Source organism: Rhinolophus sinicus, linkage group LG06 (genome assembly GCF_036562045.2).
Source record: "Rhinolophus sinicus isolate RSC01 linkage group LG06, ASM3656204v1, whole genome shotgun sequence".
In the NCBI taxonomy this organism is placed as follows: domain Eukaryota; kingdom Metazoa; phylum Chordata; class Mammalia; order Chiroptera; family Rhinolophidae; genus Rhinolophus; species Rhinolophus sinicus.
Window position 1 is genome coordinate 10,288,921 of NC_133756.1, and position 19,776 is coordinate 10,308,696.

Sequence of the window (19,776 nt, forward strand, 5' to 3'; positions counted from 1 at the left end):
GCCCGTCCCCCAAAAGGACAGACCTCGACCTCCTGTCTCCCCACTGCATCCAGGCGCCAGCTGCAGAGAAACACCTGAGGTCCCTTCAAGTCCCGCCCCCCGCCCTGCCCCGCAGCTGGCATGCCTCTCACTCATTTCTTCACTCATTCACGCACCCACCAAATAATGGGTGCCAGCCGTTGTGCCAGCCACTGTTCCAGGCACAACAGAGGTGAAGGCTCTACCCCCTGGAGTTTTAGTTTAGAAGTGGGCAACAAATATGGGTCAAATAATCATACAAATGAATATTTAGTCATAGACCATGAGATGTGCTGAGAGAGAAGTGTACAGTGTGGGGAGAATGTGGGGGCTTGATGTGTTTGGTGGGGGTGAGGGGCCCAGGCTGAGGAGATGGCTTTTGAGCTGAGATTTCAAGGGCGATGGGAGTCAACCAGGTGAGGAAGAATGAGTGTATGTGTGTATACATGTGTGCACGCATGCATGTAGCATTCCAAGCAGAGGGAACGCTTAGTGTTGAAGCCCTGAGATGAGGAAGTAGGGTACACTTGTGCACCCCAAAAAAGGCCTGTGTATCTGGGGGCAGGGAATGGGTCAGGCCAAGAGGAGGCTGGGGTAGGAGGCAGCGTGTCCATCTCAGTCTTAGAAGCTCAGAGCAATGAAACCCTTGCACACGTTAGGCAGGCTGCATGATCAGTTTACATTTTTAAAAGGTGGCGCTGGCACAGCGTGGAGATGGCGTCCCCAACCCTGTGCCCTCAGCAGGAGGAGCTCATTCAGGGTCAGCTTGGGGGACCCCCCCCCCATTCTCACCCACCACTGCGTGGAGCAGGCAGTACAGCTACGGCCTATCCCCACATCCGGGCTCTCCTTGCACTTGGTCTGTCTTTTCAGTGCCAATCTTTGTGCTAATAAATGAGGCCTGAATGGATGAAGTCTGGGCTCGAGCATAACCTCCATGATGAATAAAGACTGTGCTGCTGGAGCCTGGGCCCTCAGATTTGCCCCCTGTCTCCTTCCTACGCTCACTGACCCTCCTCCCACATCTCATCTCCGGCCCCCGGAATTGGTGGTGCGCTGATGAACATTTAACAACTGGCTCTGTAAAGGGGAAGAAAGCCCTCTTTGTGGCATTTGCTGGTTTCAGTAAGCATCTCTACCATGGCCCTCAAGGGGCCAGCTACCTACCTGTCTTCTCTGGATGCAGAGTTGGGAGACGATGCCCATTGTCAGCACAGAAGCCATATGAGCCGGCTCCGGGCCACCACAGCCCCAACACTCTGCGGCTGCTGGCACCTGGGCAGGGCCAGGTGTGGCCCGGCTGGCCCACAGGCATCTCGGCTTTCTAACTCTCCCTGGAGAGCTGAGCCCCACACCCTGGCTAGCTGACTGGCCCTGCTGTTTGCCCTCCCTGCTCATCCAGCAGTTGGGGGCCTCTGCATTTCAGACCCGCAGGCTCCTACGGCTTCCTGACGGAGTTATCCCCTCTGATCCCGACTTCACATGTCAGCAGACCTACTTTGCTCAAACCCTGTTCTTGCATGAGATGGAGGCCCTTCGTGTTCCCCTCACCCCAGCAAGATGAGGTGCAGATACCCCAGCCTGGCCTCAAGGCTTGGTGCCCTCTGGCTCTCTTGCTGTATGTTGGTCAGACCTGCCTCCTCATTGTTCGTCCCACTGCATTTCTTCCTCACGCTGTTTGCTCAGACCTCTCCCTGGTCTACACGCCTTCCCTTTTCCACCTCAGCCTTCCTCCAGGCCCAGCTCAGCACCTGCTTCATAGCCCCTGGGGCTCAGCCCTGGTGTGTTCCCCACTCTGAGCTGGGATGCCCCCACTTTGGTGGAGAGAAACAGCATGGTGTCATGGTCAGGACACAGGCTCTGGAGGCACAGGGCCTGTGGTTGAGTCCCCGCCCCACCACAATTAGCTGTGTGACCATGAACAGGGTACTTACTTCACCGTTTCTCAGTTTCCTCCTCTGTGAAATAGGGGTGATGCTAATAAGCTCCCTTCCGGGAAGGGTGAGAATTCAACCAGGCACCACTTGTAAAGGACCTAGAAAGGCGTCTAGCACACAGTGAATATTTAATAAACCCTTGGGTGGTGACTTCAGCAGCACGGCAGGCATCCTTTCTACCTAGCCTTCAAGACCAGTGACACACACTCCCACTCCCAATGAAGGTCCCCATGACCTTCACCTCCCCCCAGGATGCATGCAGCTGGGCCCAGCTCCTCCTTTGCTATTTAGAAAGGACCCTCTTTAACTCTCAGGCATGCTCTCATCTGTGGCCACACTTATGGCCAGTGGCTGGACCCCTCCCACCTCCCTGTGCCTGGAGCTGGAATCCCAGGCTGGTCCTTTGTGGGAGGGTCTTGGGAATCTACTCACATTCCAACAAGAGAAACGATGTCAGGAACTGGGATTTTTCAGGAAGTTTTCTTTGGAGCACCTTAGAAATGTTAAATTTAATGAGCTGCACGCTCTAAAACACACTGGAAAATCGCAGCCATGCCCAAGGGAACACACAAGAAAACAAACAAGGAAACCTCAGCTGGACCAGAGCATAAGTCCCTATGAGTTTCCCATTAATGGTCATTTACTCCTGTTCATTTGTTTCATTCTCTTTGAGTCCTCATAGGCAGACAAGGAGGAACTGGGTGTTTAAAAATAATTAAAAGGGAGAAAACTCAAAAGTGGGGGAAATTATATTCATTCATTTCATTTTTCCCTACAGATTTGGAAAAGACAAATGCTATGAGGACAGTCCTGGCAATAAACAGATGGCACTTAAATATTTGCAAAGGTGTGGGCTTGGTGGGAGTCCTCCAGGTGGTGGCAGGGGCCATCGCTGTCCCTGGGCCCCGAGGGAGGGGTTTCCAGGTTGTAGAGAAGTTGGTTAATTCCCCAGGGTACACAAATAGTGGCCAGAGTCTCAGGCTTAGTTTCCCCTTTAATATCCTGAACTTAGGACCTGGGGCTTTGTGTGGCAGGAAGACTGGAACTTGTGGGACCCACTGGTTTGCTTTGTCCTTGAAACCCCCATTTGTCCTTCTGAGTTTGCATCAGACTCCTGTGGGCAGGAAGCTGGCCGGCACTTGCTGTGAGGGTGTCATCGCGAGAATCTTCTCGGCAAACAGTCCTGAGGACTCCAGCCAGGACCCAGGCTGGGCCCAGATGCAGATACTCCCAGGTGACCAACACTCTGCTATCCTTCAGGACACAGATGGGAGGTGGCCCGTGAGCTGGGAAGGTGGCAGTTGGCACAACAAAAGCAGAGCCAGGCTGGGCGGAGGCCAGGGCTCCCTGACGGGTTTGCTTTCTGCCTGGTGATTACCCATTACCTCCCGTCAGTGCCTGATAAACCGTTATCATGGAATTATCCGCCGCAGGCTCCAGCATCAGTTATGAAATCCATTACTGTCCGTCAAGCCCTGTGGCTAATGGGAAAAACCTGGCAGCTGCCCGGTGCGCCAGGCGGGGCTCGTACAGATCCGTTATCTGTCTATTACTTCAGCAATCACACCTCGTAATGGAATCTTGGATGGGAAATGACAAGAAGTCCCAGGATGTGTCATTCTGACGTTCAGCTGGTGGGTGGGGCTGTTGGCTGGCTCTGGAATGTGGAGTCTGGCAGGGAGGTGACTCAAGGGGTCAGCCCCTAAGCTGGAGGGAAGCCTTTTGCTTGTGGCCCAGGAGCGCATTCCCAATCGAGAGCCAGGTAAACATGGTTGTGGGTAGGAGGCTAGATAGATGGACAGATGAATGAGCGGGTGGGGTGCAGGTCATATCCCAACAGGCTGGAGCCTGTGCTTCATCTGTTCCTACCTCCCTCCTCTTCTTGGGCTGAGTGCTACCCTTGTCCGAGCTCAGGGATCAACTGTTGTAGCAGCTGCTGTGAGTGTGGCACCAGAGTTAGACAGATCTAGGTGTGAAGCCTAACTCCACTATTCTCTAGCAACATGGCCTCGGACAACTGACTTAAACCGACCCTGCCTCAGTCTCCTGATCTATAAAATGGGGCTATACTAGAATAATAGCAGTGGCTGGTATTTTGTGGTGCTGGGTGTCCAGGGGATCCTTCATCTTGTCCCTTCCTGTTTATGGCAGCCAGCGATGGCAGAAGCATGTACCCATGAAGGGCACTGACTTTGGAACCAGCCTGGGTTTACATCATGACTCTGAGGCATGCTGCAACCTGAGCACGGGCTAAGCGCGTCATTCCTCCTGTGCATCATCTATGAGGCGGGGCTGAAGGTAAGTTGCCACCTGACAGGCCATATTTGTACGGGCTGATTGTCTCCCTCCCTCCTCTGCGGAAGCTTCCTGAGCTCAGGGAGTTTTGTCTCTTTGGTTTGCTGCTGTATCCCCAGCCCTCAGGGCATTATCTGGTCATAAACATAAGCATGAATGAATGAATGAATGATGGATATAAACACGTAGCACATAGGGAGATACTGGAACTGCCAGCTTCTTGGTGACTCCTTTTTGTTGTTGTCTCCTAAATTTGACGTCAACTCCTTCCTCCTCCTTGTCCCTTGTCCAGACCACCAGCATCTTTCTCTCTCCCCTGGACTTGACCAGAATCTCCCCACTGCCCATTCTGTTTCCTCTTCTTGTCCCCTATAGCCCATTGTCCACATGGCAATTGGAGTAGATTTCTTAAAATGTGAATCAAGGTGTATATTTTTCCCTGAGTAAAAGCTTCCAGAGCAGTCCCATTGTAACTAGAATAGATTCCAACCTCTTCTAGGCTCTTCAAGCTCTAGCTTGCAATCTCTCCAGCCCTCCGCTTCCTGCTCCCCCTCACACGCCAGCCACACCAAGCCTTCTCACTGCACCTCTAAGCCCCCAGCTGTCTGCCACTCAGGCTCACTCTCCAGCCTGTGTCTTCTGCCTGGAATGCTCTCCCATCAGATCCCTACATGGCTGGTTCCCGTGCGGAGAGACCGTCCGTGGGCACTCAGTCCAACCATCTCTGATTTTCTTTATGGACTTACCCTAACTGGAATTAGTTTATTTATTTGCATTTTAAATTGTCTCTCCCACACCGAAATGTAAGTGATTCAAGGGAAAGGCTCGGTTCATCCAGTTCACAGCTAACACCCCAGCTCAACAAATACTGGGTTATTGAAAGAAGGAATAAATGAAAGGAAGTAGGGGAGGAAGGAAGAACAGAGGGAGGAAAGACAAAGGAAAGAAGGGAGGCAGGAAGATCTCATGATGACATGCGTCTGACTTACCCCAAGTCCTGCCACCATCCTGGGGGACTCCGTGGCCATGTGGACAGCCTGGCCTCTCAGCGGCAGGTGCCAAACCTTGCACCTTCTCATGGCTCAAAAGGGGTGCAGCTTTGCGATCTTAACTGCCCCATCCCTCTCTCTGTCTGCAACCTGCTATACTTTCAGCTCCTTTCAACTTCGTCAGTGGAAGCAATTCGCTGTGTGGTCCCAGGAAAGTCACTTCATGCCTGGGAGCCCTGTTTCCTTGCCTCTAAACGGGTTTACTGATACCTGCCTCACAGGGTTGCTGCAAGCACAGAGCGTGTTAATGTATGCAAAGCCCTGGCCCAGTGCCATGTCCGTAGTAAGTCTCCTCATGCTGGCTCTCAGTTCTGCTTCCTCCTCATTCCCTTTGCCCTCAGCCCTCTCCCACCCCTCTTCTTCCTGCTCAGCCTGGGACCGCAGAGGGAGCCCCTGCACTACCTGTCTGTGCCTTCACCCCTGGCTGCTGTTTCACCTGCTTGGCAGGACCTGCCCTTTGTGGCCTCCTCCCCCTTCTTCCCCCCCCCCCCCGCCATTCACCCAGAGGCCCCACCACGTGGACAGACTGTGCTACCTGCCACCGCACCCTGCGGACTCGTGGTTCTGGCCCTCACTGCGGTCACAGGGCGAGGACCAGGCCTTCCTTGTCCATGGTGAGCTCCGATTCCTGGTCCCCGCGCTGCTCCATGACCCCTGTCCTGTGCCTGACCGTCACCCTCAACTGACCACCGGCTTACTGTCTGCTCCCCAGTTAACCTAGTCACCTTCTTATCTCTGCACCACCTGGACACCCCCCCCGCACCTGCCCACCCCCCCTCTTGTCTTCAGGGCTCTGCCTCACTCTCCCCCTCATCCCTCCCTATGACTGTAGTGGGCCCCCAAATGCTGTAAAACCCCCACCCATCTCCAGGAAACCAGAGTATTGGTCATGGCCCACCTACCGCCACACCATCGCTCGCCGTGCTCCTTCCCCCGAACCCTTCGCCTGCTTCACCGGCACTACACCTGCCTTAAGTTTCAGCTCAGCCATTACCTCCGGCTGGGCCCCTCTCAGCTCCCAGCTCCCTGTTCTGGGCCACCCCAACCAGCCCATATGGTGAGCTTGTTGTCTCCTTTTTCGTCTGTTCTGCCACTAGGTTCAGTCCCCCAACACATCCCCACTCCCCCTACATTTCCACACATGCATGCATAGACCCACATCTATTCCCCCTCCCCCCCCACAGCCACACACCACACACACTTGAATGTATGCGATATTAATGGGAACAGTAATCTTGGGCAGGCGACACAGGACACACACCCTCCCACATGTGACGGACAAAAGGAAGAGGGTGGAATCAGAGGCTGGCAGCTCTGGGGCTCAAGGTCCCACCTCACTATAGGACAAAGAAACCTGTATTGACCCTGGAGACAGGAAGCACAAAGCTGGGCCGGGTGCTGGGGTGGGGGACCAGACTGAGGGAGGAGCTTGTAGCAGTAATAGGACCTTATATAGCCATGGCCCCTGGTCTGGGAAGGTGGAGGAAGATGAGTGTATGGCTTGTCTCAGAAGAGCAGAGGGGACTGGAGGCAGCCCCAGAAAGGACACAGGCATGAACCGTGCAGCTTTAAGGGGTGTCATCAGGCAGATGGCTCAGGCCCAGCAGAGAAGGCACAAAAGCACTTGGTAAGAAAATTGAGGTCCAAGGCCAAGCCTGGGGCAGGACAAGCAGGGCAGGCCAGAGAGTAGGTGCTCACGGTCATTGAGCCCTTTATGTGGATTATCGCACTGAGTCCTCACAATGGTAGTTTGAGACTTAAACTGTTATTATCATCTCCATTTTATAGATGAGGAAACGGAGACCTAGGAGGTTAAGGAAGTGGTGTAGGGTTATGGAGACCAGAGATTGGAACCCAGACCACCTGGCTCCAGAGCCTGAATCTTGAACCATTTCCCACTCATGGGGCTCACACATGATCACCTAAACTCAAGCACATGCTCGTGCCTGCCCCAGCCTTGAGAATTCCTTTGGCCCTAACTCATCTTCCACCTCTGTATCCTCTGAAGTATCAAGTTGAATTAATTCATGGAAGCACAGGAGGGACTTGTGTGGGGAGAAATTGGGGAGCTGATAAGCTGCCTTACTGGCTTGGCCAGGCCCCACCGAGACTCCCAAACCCAATTAGCAGTTTTATTAAAGACAATTGGATTAGACGCGTCTGCAGCAAATGTTTGCTTGGCTTGAGCTGGGGAGTTTATTCATTTTTCATTAATGTGTCTGCTCCTCACTCAATTGCAGGTCCTTGGAGTGCTGGACTGGCGGAACACACCCTGGCTGCCTCTCTTCTCTCACCTCATCTCACCCTGGCCCCCACCCTCCGCTTCACCACCCTGGGACAGCACCTTGCGTCTCTGTCTCCTTAACCAGGAGAGAGCTCCCAGCTGGCCTGTTGCTGAAGGGAGTCTGGAAGTTTCTTCCCCAACTCTGCATGGCTCCTTCTTACCCTTCAAGTATAAGTTCATGTGTAACTTCTTCAGAGAGGCCCCCCCCCCCACCCCTGCACACACACAGCTCTACCTCAAGTGAATTTCCCCAGTTTTTTAGATCAGCACCCTGCTTATTTCCCTCATAGGTCTTATCCAAATGGAAATTATATTGTTTTGCATTTGTTGGATAAGTAAATAACCCTCATGGCAACCCTATAGCTTTATAATTATATTATCCCATTTTACGGATTGGGAAACAGGCACAGAGAGTTCAGTAACTTTCCAAGGTCACACAGCAGGTTGGTGGTGGAACTGGGAGTGAACTGAAGTCCAGTGAATGCAAAGACACTGCTCTTTTCCTGCCATTCTTGGAGAGTCTCTTCTTAATGAATGTCAGGTCCCAAGGTGACACTCCTGCGTGCACAAACTCATTTAAACACAGAGAACACTGGGAGCTCCTGGTGGGTGGGTGGGTAGGTAGGCCAGCAGGTTAGCCTTCATGCCCCCAGCCTGCCGACTGCTACAAAGCAGAGGTCAAGTTGTGGACCCAGGCTTGGGAGGGACAGCTATAGGCCACATGTCCTTCAGTCCCCAGCCCAGTGGGGCCACGAGGCTTGACCACATCCCATAGCAGTATATTCCTCCTGCTGTAGATATTAATTTGGGAGTTTAGAGAAAAATCCATATGATGTGAGTTATCCAGGGCAGCGGTTGCAGGGAGAGGCACAAAATCAATAGTGAGAGATTGTCGTATTTCACAGCTTCTGTAAACAGGGCTGGCCAGGCCACTCCGGGGTAGGTGCAGGTAGGCAAAGGTCAGTGGGCTGCCAGCTCTGGAGAGGACTGGGGTCAGCCCCTGCTAGCGCCAATTTGTACTCTCCCTCCCTCGCTGGGCACTCTCAATGGGCTCTGTAAGTATTTATCAACACTCCTTTGCAGGTGAGAGTGCCTGCTTGGGTGCAGTGCCTTGGGCATCAGCCTGTGGCCACACCCCTCGGCTTACCTGTGTGAAAGCCAGGGGGCCTTCAGATAGACAAAGAAATGAGGTCTGGAGCAGTGGCTTCATCTACAGGGAGGGCTCCTGAGGTTTTGTGAAGGCTGAAAGCTGTGGCTGGACCTCTCCACCTGCTGGCTCCATTCTCCTCTGCTCTCTCCCATCTGACGGCTCGCCCACTGGACTTTATAGGCAAGCTCTGTCCTGCTCTTGGCCACGTCTTGGCTGGCATCAGAGGTTCTAGAACAGTGCGTCCAATGGAAATATAATGTGAGCCACAAATGCGAGCCACATATGTCATTTACAATTTTCTAGCAGCCACATTGGAAAAGGTAAAAAGAAACAGGTGAAATTAAATCTAATAACATCTTTTATTTAACCCTATGTCATCTCAATACATAATCAAAATGAGAAATTATTGAGGATTTTAAATTCTTTTTGTCATGTGAGGTATTTAAAATTGGGCATGTACTTTATACTTCGGGCACATCTGAGGTAGGACCAGCCACATTTTAAGTGCTTCACAGTCACATGTGGCCACCCTGTTGGACGGCTCAGTTCTAAAGAGCTGTGCCTGATATTCACGTCTGTGCCCAGAACTGACATAAGGCCAGGCACAGGGCGGCATCGGGGACTGATTGGATGGTGTGCCCATCATTAGTGTTGCCCAGTTCTTCTGGGCACAGGGCAAGACTGTATTTGCCCAGCCCCTGAGCATAGAGGTAATCACATAACTCGCTTTGGTCAGTGGAGTTGAGTGGATGTGGAATGTGTGATCTCCAGGCAGGAGCTTTAAGAACCAGTGTGCCCGTCACCACGCTCTCTTTTCTCCTGCCCCCGTGCCCAGCAGTGCCCAGATGTGGCTGTTCTGTCAACCTGAATCTCAGAGTGAGAGGCCGAGGACCCAGATGGCTGTGATCAACCCACCGTGTGAGCAAGACGTAGACCTTTGTTATTTGACCCCCGGAAACCCTGGGCGTGTTTGTTACTGCAGCACAACTTGGCCATCTTTGCTGGCACAGATGGATGGTGGTGCCAAAGACTTCATTCTTCTCTCAGTCAATGACATCGAATGAGTGCTTCTATAGCCAAAGGAACCCTGCCCTCAAGGCACTTCCATTCTGATGGGACCCAGGCATTAAACAATGTCTAATTAGAATTGTGATGAGTGACCTTAGCAGAGTGTGCAGAGCCATGAGAACACCTTACATGGGGAATCAGGAGGGCTCCTCGGCGCAGGAGATGCTTAAGCTGGGTGCTCGAGGATGAGGGGGAATTAGGTAAAGGGCTGGATGGAAGCACGTTGGTGGCTGTGGGAACAGCATGTGTGGCCTCCCTGAGGATCCCTGCTAGGAAATGTAGAGGAAGTGTCTACTCTAAGGAAAAGAACCTTGTCCTCTGTCCCCCTGCCCCTCCCTGCCCCTGCCTGAGTGGAGACCCCCTGCCCTTCCCTGAGACTCTTGAATGGTGATTTGAGAGACTGAGCTTGCTCAGCTCCTCCCTTTTCTCTTCCCAGATTTACACAGGAATCTGAGACTGAACATGAAAAGAAAGACAGTGATATTTGCCCTTCCCTTGAACCGCAGTGGTGTGTTTAAGGAGCTGGCCGAGTTTTAGGCAGGGGGTGGGGGGCGGGTAGAAGACACGAGGGTACGCGGGTGGGCAGGACTCAGATTCTGCCGGGCCTTGTAACCATAGGAGGGTTTTAAAATATAATCATATTTATGTTTTAAACATCTGTCTGGAAGGAGAATGGATTAGAGGAGTCAGGAGTGGAAGCAGAGAGAACAGCTGGGGGTGGGGCTGTGGTGGTCAGAGGTCCAGGTGAGAAGGGGGGTGGCCTGGGCAGGGAGAAGCCATGGGGACGGGGAGAGGTAGTGAATCTGAGAGTGGTATAGGAGGTCGAGTCGACTGGGCTTGGTGGTGGACTGGCTGTAGCGTAAGGGACAGACCAGAGTCCAGAGAATGCAGGGTCTTCTAAATGAGCACTCGGCGTTTGGCGTTGCTCTGAACCTGGCTTCACTTCTGAGAACCTGGGCCCTGCCTTCTTCCTGTGTAGCCTCAGAATCCTCCTTAACACAGCTGCCAGGCAGCCAACGCTAATGGATTGGAGTTGGCACAAGAGACAAGCTCTGTTTGTTGCTCCTGAGCTGTGTCAAGCCTGCCTCTGAGACTGGTGTGCAGGGTGGGTGTCAGGCCATCCTGATCTATCATCCATATCTACTGGGTGTGCCTTGCCCTGTCCACTGTCTGGAATTCTGGGATGCCAACCCTTGTGTCCCAGGACCTCACAGCAGGTTGCAGATGTGTGGAGTGATAAGTAACAGATGGGAAGACTCCAGGGAGGCTCATGAATGTCAGGGGGGCATGCAGAGGCTGCTCTGCCCCGTGGAGCTCCAGCCCCGTCCTACTTATGACCACTACTGGCTAGGACCCCAGATGAGTGCACACCTGGAAAAGCCACATCTGTCCCTGGAACTTAAAAGGGATGGAATTTCCTTGGGTCCTTTGGATATCTCCCAACCAAAGTCATTCTGGGACTCAGTGCAAGTTAGGGTGGCCAGCACACCTGGCTGAGGCCAGGCTAAAAGCTCAGTACCCACGGTGAGCTGTTCGTAAGGACCTCTTCTGGAAGCATCCCCCGACCCATCACTAGGGAGTGGAGGGTGCTTCAGTGGTGGCGCCTGGCCCATGGAACCTCTCCCAGCCGATGGATGTGGCCTTGATGATTCCTGAGCAACCCTGGGAAACTTCTGTGACAACTGGACTGAAATGGCACCAATATGCCCAATGACTGCAGTCAGATCAAATGTGCGGAACAGCCAAGGGAACTTGCAAAAGGAAAGGTCTGGGGATCCCGGGGATATGAAATGATTTTCTCTCTCTTTATCTAACGGTCTTTATGTTCGTGGGGTGGGAAGAGTGATTATTTACTCCCCTTTGGGTTTCCAGGTAGAAATGTTACCATTGGAATAACCTCAGGACCCGTGTCTGCACTGGCTCAGCCTCTTACCCTTTCGGGAAGAGGACGAACTCCTTTGGTGGTTTGGATGAAGCCACTGAGCATGCCCAGTTCAGGCCCCTCCTCCGTGGGTTCTGCCCGCCTGCAGAGGGGTTTAACCATCCTCTCTCTCTGCAATTCAGGGGAGGGGCTTCAATGCAGGGGCTCACCTTTACATGGCCATGTGGCTCTAACACCTAAACCACATTGTCCTATGTACTAAATATGATATTTTGATCTCCATTTGTCTAATTCTGGTGGGAAGAGAGGAATGTCATTTATTGGGCTTTCTTAAGCCTCTTTAGTGTCAAAAAAAGTATCTTGTTAAAAAATAAAAAAAGAAAACAGATAATTTTTTTTAAAAGTCTTTTTTTTTTTTTTTTTGCAAAATGCTTGGCTTTAGATCCAGTGCCCAATGGACATTGCCCTGGACACCTCACAAAGGGTAGCCCACTGACAATGACTGGACCGCATTACAATATGACTGGGCATAATAAAAAGTGCCTGAAAGTTGTGTGGCCAGATATGTCATCTAGCCAGCAGGGTGCCAGTCTGCCATTCATTACCACATGACCTAGGACAAGGCGCCTAAACAAAAGTGTGGGATGTGGGTTTGAAGTCATGCAGACCTGGGGTTGGAGTATGGCTTCTCTACTTACTGTGTGATCTTGGGAAAATCACTTAACCTCTCTGAGCCTCCGTTTCCCTATCTATCAAACGAGAGTAACAAGAGTTCCTCCTCCAGGGGATCCCAGCATGCATTTCATACTGTAAGCTGGGCATACTGTAAGATGAATGGTGACTTTCACCACTGGTATAAGAGGGGTTAGATGGATGGAACTAACCTAGAGAAAATTCTGGGCTGAGGACAATTCTGGAAGCCCGGGGAATGGGCTATTTTCCCCTCCTCTGTCTTTTCTGTTCCTTATCTGCCAAATATCCTTTCAAAAACACACCCCTCACCAACCTCAGAGGCACAGAATATGTTCCATGGATAGTGTTCAACCTCCAACTCAGTGTTTTGGGCTGACCTCACGCCCACATGTCTTAGCATTTTGATACCACCAGATCAAGCCTCTTTATTTCACTGCAGAATTGTGGGGTTTTTCTCATAAAGTGTTTACCAGGTATGTAAAACATAATCACAGCTTTATGAATATGAACTAGATTATTTTAATGATTGCAGGTAATTTAAAACGTAAGGGCAATCACATTTGCCAACCCCCTTCTCGTGCTTCAAAAGCACGAGTGAGAGGTTCTGAAGGGCCGTGGTCTCGCACGCCTGCTTCTCAGTGACATTCCTGCTCCAACCTGATGTTATAGTTATCTGATTATTGTAATTGATGACATTAGGAATAAGGAAGCCGTACAGAATAATACAGGCGCCTGTCATGCCAGAGTGGTTTTATTCATTGTCAGAGGAGTTCATAAAGTTGAAAGAAAGCATCTACGTGGGCTGGAACAGCACAAAGCATGTTCAGTCCTTTCTTCACTTGTAAATAAAATGATTAATTCCCAAAGCCTACTTTAACTGACAATTGAAATGAGCCCCATACACCCCCCTCCTCCTTCCTGCTCAGTACCCCTGGGAGTTACATGCTATTACCCAGTCTCTGCTGGAAACAGAGCTGCCTTATTTGTGGCCAGCTCAGGAGCCCAGACTTTCTTTGTCCCAAGGTCCCCAGCTTTCTGCTTTACTTGTCTTTTGTGCTTCTCTCACCCTCTCTCTCCCTTGGAGTACCTTCTCCCCATTTCGGCTAAAGAGCTAGTGCCTTTTGGCTTTAACTGCTAATAACAGACAGAGGGTTCTGGAAGCTCTAGAACCCCCTACCCTCTTTTTAGGGGCAACTGTAATCTCTATGGATTTCTGTCATCCATTTTATAGTTAAATAGAATAACCATCATATATTAAGTGCTACCATGTACTGGTGTGGCCTTTAACAGCTCATGGATTATTCCACGTAATGCCTCACACTCACCTGTGTTAAAGATTTTATTATTCCCATTTTACAGATAAGGACACTGAGGCTCAGAGAGGCTAAATTACTTGCCTAAGAAAGTACATTTTAGTTGGTGGCACGGACAAGATTCAAACCCAGGTTGGTCTGGCTCTTACTTGCTCTAACGTAGCATTTCCTCAGAGATGTGAGGGAGGCGGGAAGGAGGGGTGGTGAGTAGGAAAGTGTGGGTGCAGAGTGTAGAGGAGTGGGGGCTTGCAGGCATTACTGACTAAGCGCTTTTGGTTTTTCTGGGAACTGGGAGGCAGGTCCTGGGCTGAGCCAGAGTGAAGAAGTTTCAAGTGGTAGACTGGAGATTTGTAGAGAGGAGAGGAATTTTAAAATATGGAGGAGGGGAAGGTGGGAGAGTTGATGGAGCAGAAGCATGTAGAAGGAGTTGAGAACAGAGGAGAGGGTAATGCCTGGGAACGAGGGGAGACTCCAGGGCACACGGTTGTGTGGCAGCCTTCAGCTTTGCCCAGGGGCCACAGAGACGGAGAGGGGGTAGCCAGTGGTGAGGAGAGGTGTCAGGCCACCTCATGTTCTCACCACCAGGGTTCAATCCGCTGACCCTAGGGAATCCTACCCAGGCGACCCCTACACCCCCATTTTACCCCCCGCAGTCCTCCCAGAGCCACATTCTACAGAATGACTCTGTAGAGTCCCAGCTCGGGGACACGGTTAAGGCAGGACAATTTTCCTCTTATTCTGCTTCTGCTTAAGCTTGTAGAAAGTTTCCTAGCAAAACCATTGTGGCCTGAGTTCCTGCTGGAGCCCGCTGAGCTGCTGTAATTAAGCTTTGATTAGCCAGCTATAAATTCCCTTTCGGAAGGCAGCATTGCCCTTGGAGGGCCTCGGCAGAGCGTTCGGTGCCTGTGTGTCCCAGAACTTGGGGTGGTCAGTGAGCAGGTGGTCAGGGATGGAGGCAGGGACCCATCATCCTCAGGCGGAGAGGGCAATGCACAGGAAAAAGACCCAGGCCGGCCTGGTCCTTCCCAGAAGTAGACAGTGATGAGCTAGGGTTCCCAGAGGGAAGGATGCTGGTAGGGACAGCTCCTCTGGAGGGCCCTGTCTGGCCTCTGTTTTACAATGACAACCAGTAGGCCCCAGCCAAATATATTTTTCTACCATCACAAGCTTGTTGCAAAGTCGGTTTTATGAATGCACTAAACCTGCCTTTTAAATTATAGTCAAGTATAATAAAATGGCAGAAAATCGTCAATTTTCCTGAGAATGTGAATAAAGTGAAAGTTAGTTACATGTCGGCGTGGGAGCTGTTGTCCAGCTGTGTCTACGATAGGAAATAAGCCCTGAAAGCTTTGTGGGAACAGCTGTTTTCAGAAGTAGCCGTCAGGCTTAGATTTTTATTCTGAAGAGGTGAGGAGGTGGGACTGAGGTCCTGCATGTCTGTAAACTCACCCAGAGGCCAGTGAGGAGGGAGTGGGGGGCTCAGAATGTTCTCCCACCAAGGTCCCCACCTCCCACCCCAAATCATGGCCCATCAACTTCCAGCTAAAAGCTGAGATGGTTTAAGATGGTCTGGACTAGGTAATGGGAAATGGATGGTGGGGTGCTGTAAGTGATTTTAGCAAATGGCTCTCAAAAAACCAAACCCAAGCAAAAACACCTCTCATGTACATAGCATTTACTAGGTTCTGTGGTGTAAGTACTTCTTCTAATTTCAAAGTACAAAGGTGACTTCCTGAATGTGGAGCTGGGAAGAGGTTTGTGGCAATACACCATGACATGGCATTTCCAGATTCAATGGATGTAAATAACCTCAAGATCATAGATAACTGTAAAATAATTAAGATGTGATGAGTTGTGAGCATGTATTACCTTTGTTTATAATATAGTTTATTTAGTTGTCGGTTTACATAATTTAATTTTTAATAATGGCTGTGTTTAACAGCTGACTTGAAAATCTTTGAAAAATTAGCCATCGGCTCTGGTGAGCTGGTTTGAGCTCACTTGTGCATTCCCCTGGGAGCAGGTCTGGGAGTGTCCTGTGACATCCCAAAGTCTCCAAAGGCAGGGCCACCTTCATCTTGCTCACTCTTGGATTTTTGCCACGAAGCTCCGTGTTAGGTGCTCAATAAATATGTCTAGAATTTAGGAATAACAGGTGGCAGGAAATGTCCCTTGCAATGCAAGGGAGTCCCTTCCTTCCTGTGGCAGGACTGATTCAAAGCCAAACAGCTCTTCCTTCCTACTGCCCGGAGCTGCCAGAGACCGTTGGGTACCTTCTCCTCTGTCCCTGTGTGCACCTCCTTGGCTGGGGTCTGCTCCTCTCAGGACAGTTAATGTTATGGAAAGAGAGTGGGCTTTGGAGTCTTACAATCAGGGCTCGAATCCTGCCCCCAGCTCCTCCTTGCTGTGTGACCTTGAGCAAGTCACTTAATTTCCGTGAGACACATCAGATAAGTGGAAATAATCTCTGCCTCCATCCTTTACTCCTTCATTAAATATTTACTGACCGCCTACTAGGTGCCAGGCACCGTCATAAATGCTGCAGACACACAAAAGAGCATAGCGCGAAAGAAAAGGCAGACATGCATATTTAACAACCATTATGAAGCCTCATAAATTGTGATGTGTGCTATGAAGGAAAAGAAAATGGTTCATGAGAGAGAATGATGGGCGCACAATGCAGAGATGGTCAGGGGAACCTCTAAGGAGGACACAGTGTGGAAGCTGAGCCGAAGGAGATGAAGAGTGTGTTAAATACCAGATGGGAGGAGGGGGAAGCAAAGACCTAGGTGAGAGATTATTGTTGGGAGGTCTACAGGGGTGATGCAAGCCTTGGCACACAGTACGAGCTTAGTAAATAGGCCTTCCTTTCCCTCTCCTTCTGATTTTCAGTAGGTCCAAGGGGGTAGGACAGCAACTGCCTTGGACAAGAGGCACCGGCCCAGTCTGCTGGGCACCACTTGGAAGGGCCAGGGAAGGAGACTGTCCCTGTGGGCTCAGGCCCCTCCCCTGGGGCACAGGGCCTGGATCCCTGGCCTCTGCCTGCTGGGGGCTCAGGCCTGAGCAGGGGGATTAGGGCGGGACTTTTAAGTGGGCCATGGAGGGCATCCAAATGACTGCAGTCTCTTGACCCCGAACACATACTCGTATCGGCCTGTTTGCTCTCATCCTGTGGACCCCCAAATCCATCGACAGATTCCAGTTCCCTCTGCTTTGGCCTGGAGCCAAATCCTTCTAGAAACTTAGGGTCTGTGTTTTCTGTCCTGACCCCATGCTCTGAATTTGCCTGCCCTCATTTCCCCCTTCCTTCAATGTTCATTTAATGTGTGTATTGTTTTAAGCTGCCTTAGATTCTTGACTTGAATCTGGTGGTAGAAATTAGACTGGGAAGGAAGGAAGGAATTAAGGAAGGAAGGAAGGGAGGGAGGGAGGGAGGGAGGAAGGAATTGGAAGGGAGGGAGGAGAGGAAAGGAGAAAAGGAATGAGAGAGACAGACACAGCGAGAGAAAGAAAGAGAGATTGAGGAACGGAGACGTAGGGAAAGAGAGAGGTTAGTGTGGTTCAGCTCAGGGAACCTCCGAGCAAGCCAACCAGCTGGATCACGTGGGCGCGTCCTTGATCGTCACTCCGGGTAAAGCCCAGTCCTGGGCACAGGGGATGCGAGGCCCAACAAGAGAGCTCCAAGTCTTAGTGCTCAGGATGTCTCGGAGGCACCGCAGGGCATGGCAGTGAGTGCAGCGGGAGGTGGCTTTGTGCTCTCCCCAGACCCACGCGACCTCCCTCATGCCCACCCCAAGCTCGCTGGCCATTCCTGGACCAGCAGACTGGCTGTTCCTGCTGCCAGGAGCGAGTGGGTGAGGCAGAGACTGAAGCAGCCTAGGCCGACCTGTGGACGAGCCTTCACAGCCCCCGCCACACCTGTCCTGTGCCCAGGGACAGAAACCCGGCCTGGAGCCTGGGCCTGCTAAAGCAGCTGTGGGCATGCAGAGTCGTGCTGCTCCGGTGGCCACTGGGCCCTGTTCTCGCCTCCTGGGCTTGACCACCGCCTCCACAGGCCTGCTTGGCCCGGGGATGGGTTTGGTCCTCGTGGCCCTCACTGGGGTCTGTGTCCTTGGTGTAGTGTGTTCTTTCCTTCCTGGAGCGATCTCCTCTGTTAGTTATGTAAAACCTGAGGCCCCCCCTCCAATCGCCTGCAGTAGCTGAATAGAGACCTCTCAAGGATGGCCACATTCTAATTCCTGGAACCCGTGGATGTTACCTTGTCTGGCAGATGTGACCCAGTTAAGGATTTTGAGATGGGGAGATTATGCTGCCTTATCTGGGTGGGCCTGATCACAACTGTCCTCCTAGGAGGGAGGCAGGAGGAGTCAGTGTTAAGAGGTGATGTGATGACAGAGCCACGGGACAGAAGGAAGAGATCTGAAGACGCTACACTGCTGGAGCTGCAGATGGAGGAAGGGAACATGAGCGGAGGACGCAGGTGGCGTCTGGAAGCTGGAAAGGCTCCCCAGGAGCCCCCAGAAGGAACCAGCCCAGCCGACCTGTTGACTTCAGCCCCGTGAAGCTGATTTCTGATTCCTGGCCTCCAGAACTGACAGAAAATAAATTTGTGTTGTTTCTAAGTCACTAACTTGTGGCTTAACTTTTTTTTTTCCTTTTAATAGCAGCAATAGGAAACTAATACAGCTCCTGAGACACACACCGGGCTTCTCACTTCCACCTCTGACCTCTGAGTCCGACCTGCTCACCTTCAATGGCTGCCCTCAAGGAGTCCCGTTTAAGCTGTCCCTTCCAACTCCCTCTTCCAGTCCTGCCCTCTCAAGGCTCACTTCTAATCTCTTCCTTGAGTCTCCTTTCTCACTTTGCATCCCCCCAAAACTCACCTGTAATCCTTCACCTCCTGAAGGTGACTTCCCAACTCTGCCCACCTTCTCTGCTAAGCCCACCTTCTCCCCCCAATATCTGGTCTTCAGCTGTTGACCTCTAGCCTCTCACCTCCTGAGTCTACCTTGGACCTTCCCTGCCTGGACCTCCCACAGGCTCCCTGTAGTCCAGCTGGGCAGAGCCTTGTGTGTGAATGGAACTCAATCCTTTCTCCGAGGATGGAGCGAGGCCAGGGGTGGTGACTTTGGGGTGGCCCTGCCTTCCCAGGGTTTTATATGGTCCAGTAGCTGCAGCCACATAACACCAGAGCAAGTGACCCAAGAGGGGAAAATTTGGCATTATCATCAACCATAACAAAAGAATTGGCTTATTTTGACTATTTCTTTTAATGAATTCAACCAAGTGGTCAATAAATATTGAACTGAATTGACCTGAATAATCTAATAATAACCAAAGTTACTGTATATCAGGATTTATGGGTATGACACATAGGTTACATTTTTCATCTATTTCCCATAGGCCTCTGGGAGAAGTACTGTTCTCTCACTCATATTACAGGTGAGCAAATCGAGGTTCAGAGATGTCAAGGGGCTTGCCCAAGGACACACAGCTGGAAGGTGAGAGAGCCAGGATTTGAACCAACCAGTGTAGGACAGTGCTGACATTCTTAACCCCACTCTTAACTATTTTCTCTTGTTTGAGCCTCATTTTTCCTAGATGTAGAGGGGGGTAATGACAGTCCCAACCTCACAGCCTGGCGTGGTGGTAACTGTGGAATTTCCCTGGGGGTCAGGGTGATGGCCTTCAACATCAGGCCCCAGCCTGGGCTGGGCCCTGGTTGCGTCTGGGTCCTCAGGGACACCGCTTGCCTCGCCTGGAATGTGCCATTTCTGGAGAGCAGCCCCTCATCTCCCACAGTTTCCTCTGGGTTTATGTTCAAAGGCCGCTGTGTGCTTGGACGATGCTCCTCGTGAGATGCTATTTGTCTCTGAGTGCCAGGGAGTAGGGCTGCCTACAGAATGAGACATGGCAGCCTACTAATCCCTGCTCACCAATGGTTCTCCTGCCGCCTCGGCACGTCTCAGAAATGCTTTTTAAGTGGCAGATGCAGCTTATGTGTCCCCTGTGCCAGCAGGACACCAGGAGTTCTCGCAGTTAATGCTGCTGGCCGCCCTGAGACTCGGTAGTGGCCTCATTGGTCCT

General features: G+C 51.5%; 1 long non-coding RNA gene across 1 annotated transcript; it reads left to right on the plus strand.

Moving 5' to 3' along the window:
* Window positions 1-3,043: 3,043 nt before the first annotated feature.
* On the plus strand, window positions 3,044-10,488 carry LOC141572361 (uncharacterized). Its single transcript, XR_012497719.1, has 3 exons — window positions 3,044-3,189; window positions 4,107-4,253; window positions 7,540-10,488. It is a non-coding gene; the product is annotated as an uncharacterized LOC141572361 (long non-coding RNA).
* The last annotated feature ends 9,288 nt before the right edge of the window (window positions 10,489-19,776 follow it).